Here is a 6,016-nt window from a genome sequence, read left to right on the forward strand (position 1 = left end):
TCTTGTGATACAGTAGTGAATAATTGTTATCAGGACTTATTGTAAGTGTTGGAAATGTAAAGGTAGACGTTTTCTAGCAAGGAGGGGAGTGGTTAACTTTTCAGCCTAGGAACAGAGGTCCCTGGGACCACCAACGGAGAAGAGTGGAGAGCGAGACCCTACCCAGAGAAGCAGTGATGCCTGAGATGGAGGCAGAGACAATGACATGGAGAGATGGAGCAGTTGGGGACTTTAGATACAGAGAGGGAGAGGGGCTGTGTGCTGATGACCAGGGGGCAGGCTTGTAGTGTATACCCTTTGGTTGGTTGATGATGCATGGAGGGGATTATAACCATGGCAATGAAACGATATACAATAGGATAAATGTAAAACTAATGTTCTCTCATGTAAACTATCACATAATTCACTATAAAACATTAAAAAAAAAAAAATGGTAGGGCCGCACCCTCAGTAATTGTAACACTTCCAGTAAGCTGTGGATCACAGACACCTGGAAAAAGTGGAACTGGTAAAAGTGGTGTCATCTATATATTTGCCAATAATAACCCAAAAAGTAGCTGCTGACGCTGCTTCTGTACAAAGACCTCGTGGGATTGGGTTTCTTGGCTCCGAGGTTTAGGGTCACGGTGTCATGGACACCCCAGTTAACTGGCCTGATGTGTGTAGTGCTTCCGTTCTAACCCCCTAGCTCTTTGCATGGCGCCTGAGGCCTGAAAAGTGGTCAGATGTGCACCTTCCATGTAAGAGATCCAAATTTACCTTCCAGCCAGTTTTGCTCATAGGGACCTGTCAGTGGAGACTTGCATGCTGCCACGGTGCTGACGAGGCATTAGCAGAGCTTCCAGACCAAGACAGACTGGGAAGAAAAAGCTGAAAAATCAGCCAGTGAAAACCCAGCCGACCAGGGGTCAGTGGGGTCTCCAGGAGTTAGCTACTGTCTACAACTTAGCCAACTGACAGTTCTGGAAGAATGCTGATGCCCAGCCCCACCCCCAGAGATTCAAGTTCAGCTCCCCAGTGGTCTCCCAACAGAATAAATTCCTTCCCTACCTGAGGACTTGGGTGGGGCTCCCAGGTGCCAAAGCCTGCCTTGCTCCCTGTGCCACCCCCCCGCCCCCCGCAAGTTTCTCCAAATCCCCTCCTTCCAGTCTCACCTCCCTCTCCAGATCCCCAGACAGGCCACACCTTCCTTCATGCTGTCCTCATTGTGCCTTCTCCCTGGAATCCTCTCCTGGCACCCCCCTCCCTGCCCACCATCTGCCCTTGGCATACTCCAGCCCACCCCAGCCACGTTCACCCCAGACTGGGCTGGCAGACCTGGCGCCTGGACTTGACGCTTTGTTGAAGTGGATTGTGAAAGGATCTGTTGTTTCTTGTCTCTAAGCCCCTTGAGGACTTGATCACCACCCTTGGAGTGACAGGCACTTAGGAAGCCAAGCTTGGGGCCTCTTCCACTTATTAGCCAGGAAATCCAGTGAGGACTTACGTGGTCTCAGCCTCAGTTTCCTTATCTGGAAAATGAGCATGATATGAGGACCTACCTCAATGTAAAACATATAAAAATGTAAAGCGCTTGGCTACCTTATCAAAACACCATTACTGTCGTTATACTATAAATGAATCCTCCAAGTCACCTTGCGAAGGTGGCCCGTCACTCATACCTTCCCCAGGCTTACCTGCTTCTTCTTTACCGCTGTCTCCTGTTTGTCCTACCAGCCTTACAGTCAGGAGAAGAGAGCCGGGCTGCTTTACAGCAGTGTTGACATGACTTGGAAACACCCTATGCGTAGTACCCAGGGTGAGTACTGCCATTGGGTGACTTCAGACGTGTACAGAACCTTTCCTTTCCATGACCTTGACTGAGGAAGCCCTCCTCTCCCTCTCCTGCCCCTTCATCAGCAGTGGGGTCTCCACAGCCAGGACTGGGGTAAGGGAGTAGAAACCATATGTGAGAACAGTTCTGTGCCTGGTGACAAGTTTGGGGAGACAGGGAAGGTGATCCGACTCAGTGAGGTGATTTGTTTGAAGCTAACCACCAAGTTCGCTGTCCTAGAGTCAGAGCTGAACTCTGCTTCACAGGGCTTTTAACGACTGCGTTTTGGGAAGTAGGTCATAAGGCGGTGGACTCAGACCTTTCTGACGGCAGCTGAGAGTATTAACCACTCTACCTGGATACTCTAAAGTCCACTACAGTTTGGGTTAATGGAATTCCTATGGCAAATGGATGGAGTCCTGGTGTGGCGCAGTGAATTAATGCACCAGACTGCAAAGCCGTTTGAACTGCAAGGTCGGCGGTTCAAGCTCGCCAGCTGCTCCTCGGACACCCGATACAGGGTCGCTATGGGTCGGAACCAACTCGATGACACTTAACAACAACAACAACAATGGCAAACGGATAGCTGTGTTCCTAAACCCACTGTTTTTTAAGAGTTTATTCCTGTAGAGAGTTGGGGAGTTGTCAATAAACCGGTTGGTTTGGCCACTTAGACAAGCTGCCTCAAGATTGGCACCATCCCATACTGCTCTATCTGGGCTTGACTTTCTCTTGGTAGTCTCAACAGTGTGATGGCGAATTCCTGCTCTGTGAGGTTCAAATGCAGCCTTAGTCAACATACATTTCTCCTCCTGAAGGAAAAGCTGCTTCCTCTTTCTTAAATTATTTTGCTTATGTTGTAAAACTTGAATCTTTGTCCAAAATGGTGGTCATCCCCCTAGCAGGGGCACTGGGGAACCCCATGGCTGGAATCCCCTCCCTAGTTGTATTTGGTTGCAGTCCAAAGGTGATAATTTTTCACCATTCTCCTTGCAAATCTGAAGAAGCAGAGGTAGAAATGTTAAAAGTTGGCACAGTGGTCCAATCTTGGGCACGAGGAGCTCTGGAAGGACCTGAGCTCAGATCTTCTAAATCTGCAGGATTCTGCTGGGTCTGGAACTGCAGATGCCTCAGCGCTGGGGGGGTTTCCTTCACTGTTGTTCTTGTTGTCGTTAAGTGCCGTCGAGTTGGTTCCAACTCATAGCAATCCTGTCTAGGGTTTCCAAGGAGTGGATGATGGGTTTGAACTGCCGATCTTACAGTGAGTCTACCGTGCCATTCCTGGACTCCAAGTCTCTGCTGTAGCTGATTGGAATGCTAATGGGTCTGCGCTCACTCATTAGTAAGAGGCTTTGGAACTAGCTTGTAAAAGGCAGAGTCCAACAAAGGGTGTTTAACGGAGGACCTCGGAGATGGGAAGGCCACTCCATGGCCCAGTGCCAGCTGACCTTGTGTCTGGGTCAGTGTCTCAGAGTACAGCTGAGTGAGGGGCTGCCCTGTGTGTGTGCACTGAAGAATGAATTGTTGCGTGTCTGCCCAAGGTCTGCCAAGTTGGACACAGTGAGCCCTGGATTTCCAGCTGGTGGCCTTTCCCTGGGAAAACCCATAGCATTTTGCTAACTGGTGCCCAAAATCAACACCAGTTTGGGGGAAGTCTTACTGGAGCGTGTTGATCTTTGTTGTGATTATTAACTACTGCTGAGTGAGCCCCTGACTCGTGGTTTCCCCGTGCATAATGAACTCAAACTCTGCCACCCCTGTGCCACCCCATGATAGGCTGCAGATCGGACCACTGTGACCCATTGGGTTTTCATAGGCTGATTTTCAGAAGTAGATCACCAGACCATTCTTCCTAGTCTTAGTCTAGAAACTCCAGTGAAACCTCTTCAACATCCTAGCAGCACACAGAACACTGCTAACAGTGGTGGCTGTGCATAAGGTACTATAAGTCAAACCTGGGTCTCCCACATAAAACCGAAAACGATAAACCCTCGAGTCAGGTTTATAGTGACTCAGTGATGCCTAGTGATCCTCTATGGCGGAGAAGAACAGCTCTTTAGAGTTTCCCACACTGCAGGTCTATAAGAAGTAGGAAGTCTCATCTTTTTCCAGAGGAGCTGCTCTTGGATTTGAATTACAGAACCTGTGGTTATTGGCCCAGTGCTTAGCCCATAACATCACCAAGGGCTCCTTTGGTCTTCCACATTGTAGTTGTTGCGCCGTCAAATCGGCTCCAACTCACAACGACCTTGGGTAGGGTTTCTGAGAGCAGCTGGTGAGTTAGAACTGTGAGGTTAGCAGTATACTGTTTATCGTAATAATGCTGAACCACCAGTTTTTTTTTTAGAACTCCAGTTGGTTTTAGAACTAAATGTTGTTGTTGTTGTTGTTAGGTGTAATTGAGTCAGTACCGACCCATAGCCACCTTATGCACAGCAGAACAAAACACTGCCCGATCCTGGGCCAACCTCACTGCTGTTGCCACACTTCAGTCCATCGATGCTGCCACTTGGCCAATCCATTTCACTGAGGGTCTTCCTCTGTTTCTCTGACCCTCCACCTTACCAAACATGATGTCCTTCTTCGGTGACTGGTCCCTCCTGCCAATATGTCCGAAGTATGATAGACAAAGTTTGGCTATCTTGGCCTCCAAGGAGCACTCTGGCTGCACTTCTTCCAACATGCATCTATTGGTTCTTTTGGCAGCCCATGGCACTTTCAATATTCTCCTCCAACATCATAACTCAAAAGCATCAATTCTTCTACTACGGTCTTCCTTATTCACTGTCCAGCTTTCACATGCATATGAGGTGATTGAAAATATCATGGTTTGGGTCAGGCACACCTTAGCCCTCAAGCTGACATCTTTGCTCTTCAACACTCAGTACATGAGGACAATTTAGTGCAGCCACCACTACTGCTGAGCATTTCCATCCTTGACATTCTGACTTTTGAAAACACTTACCTGGTGCTCCAGTGTACAGGTGTGAGTTAGCTCTCTAAGTTCTTCGGGTTTAGTGGATGTCCTATCCAGAAGTCTCCCCTGGGTGTACCTTCACAAATAGAGAGTCTTGTTCCCCACAGCCTGCTCATCCCTAGTGTCCCCCCTGGCAGGTGGAATCCCCCAACTCAACAAGTGAGGACCACAAAGATGACATCAAGTGAGAGAAATATCTCAAATTTGATAAAAACCCAGAATTCTACCCCAATCCCCAAAGAACCAGATGGTTAAGCTTGGGAGTGGAGTGAAAGGGGCCTACGGGTAGAATTCGTTTGACTAAAACTACTTGCTCTGGCCTGTGTGTGTTTTATACAACAGATTCTCAGGGGCAGTTCCCACCACCAGCCCTTTAAACAAAATTAACGATGGAGACATTGTTTTCTGTTGGGAAAATAAGCAGCTGACTTAGGAGAGTTCATCACTGATGCCCTCCCGGGCCAGGCCTTCAGACCCCTACGCCCCGCGAAGACGGCTGAGTCCACACTGCCTCTGGATGGCAGCTGTGCCCTTTGGCCACTCTCTTCCGGCCTGCAGGCCTCCTGCTCTGGGGTACAGCCAGAGCTAGGTTCTTGACTGAGATGCTGGAGGTCTGGCTCGGGCAGGATGGATGGCTCCGGACAGCCCTGAGGTGCACTTATGGCTGAGATGCAGACCCGGAGTGCCCGCCAACCCAGCCACAAATAACTCTGAAGTGGGTTTTTGACCACTTGTCACCTCCTGTGCCAGAGACATATCTGAGTGCGAGAAATGAGACCCGGCTTTGTTGGTGGCGGCTTTGGGATCGAAGTCTGGAAAGGATGCCGGGGCTTGTCTGCAAGCAGAGTTTCTACTTGAATTTCAGACTTATGGGGAGGATTGGGGACGCACTCTCGCCCTTGCGCCCTACGGGGTTTGACCGTCCCGGAAACCCGGGCCTTTTCTGCGTTGGCAGCCTAGAACTTGGAGACCGGGGGGGGGGGGGGGGAGGGCGCGGGGGGGGGGGGGGCACTAGGAGCCCGGGTACGCCCTCCACTCTGGGGCCGGGGTTCCCCATGTTTTTTTGGCGAGCGCAGCCTCCAGGCCGCCTCGATCCCCGGCGGGCCGCCTTCCCCGCGGGCGGCGCTGAAATCCGAGCGCGCGGGGGCGGAGCGCAGCTGCGGGGCCGGCGGGGCCGCGTCGACATTGGAAGGGGACTGAGTGATGGATGCGAGGGAGGGGCGCCG

At 50.6% G+C, this 6,016-nt stretch overlaps 1 protein-coding gene across 1 annotated transcript in view; it reads left to right on the plus strand.

The window, feature by feature from the left end:
• Positions 1 to 6,016, plus strand: part of RGMA (repulsive guidance molecule family member a) — a 47,118-nt gene that overhangs the window by 17,902 nt on the left and 23,200 nt on the right. The gene's annotated exons all lie outside the window — the stretch shown is intronic.

Source organism: Chrysochloris asiatica, unplaced genomic scaffold (assembly GCF_000296735.1).
Source record: "Chrysochloris asiatica unplaced genomic scaffold, ChrAsi1.0 scaffold00101, whole genome shotgun sequence".
Classification (NCBI taxonomy): Eukaryota; Metazoa; Chordata; class Mammalia; order Afrosoricida; family Chrysochloridae; genus Chrysochloris; species Chrysochloris asiatica.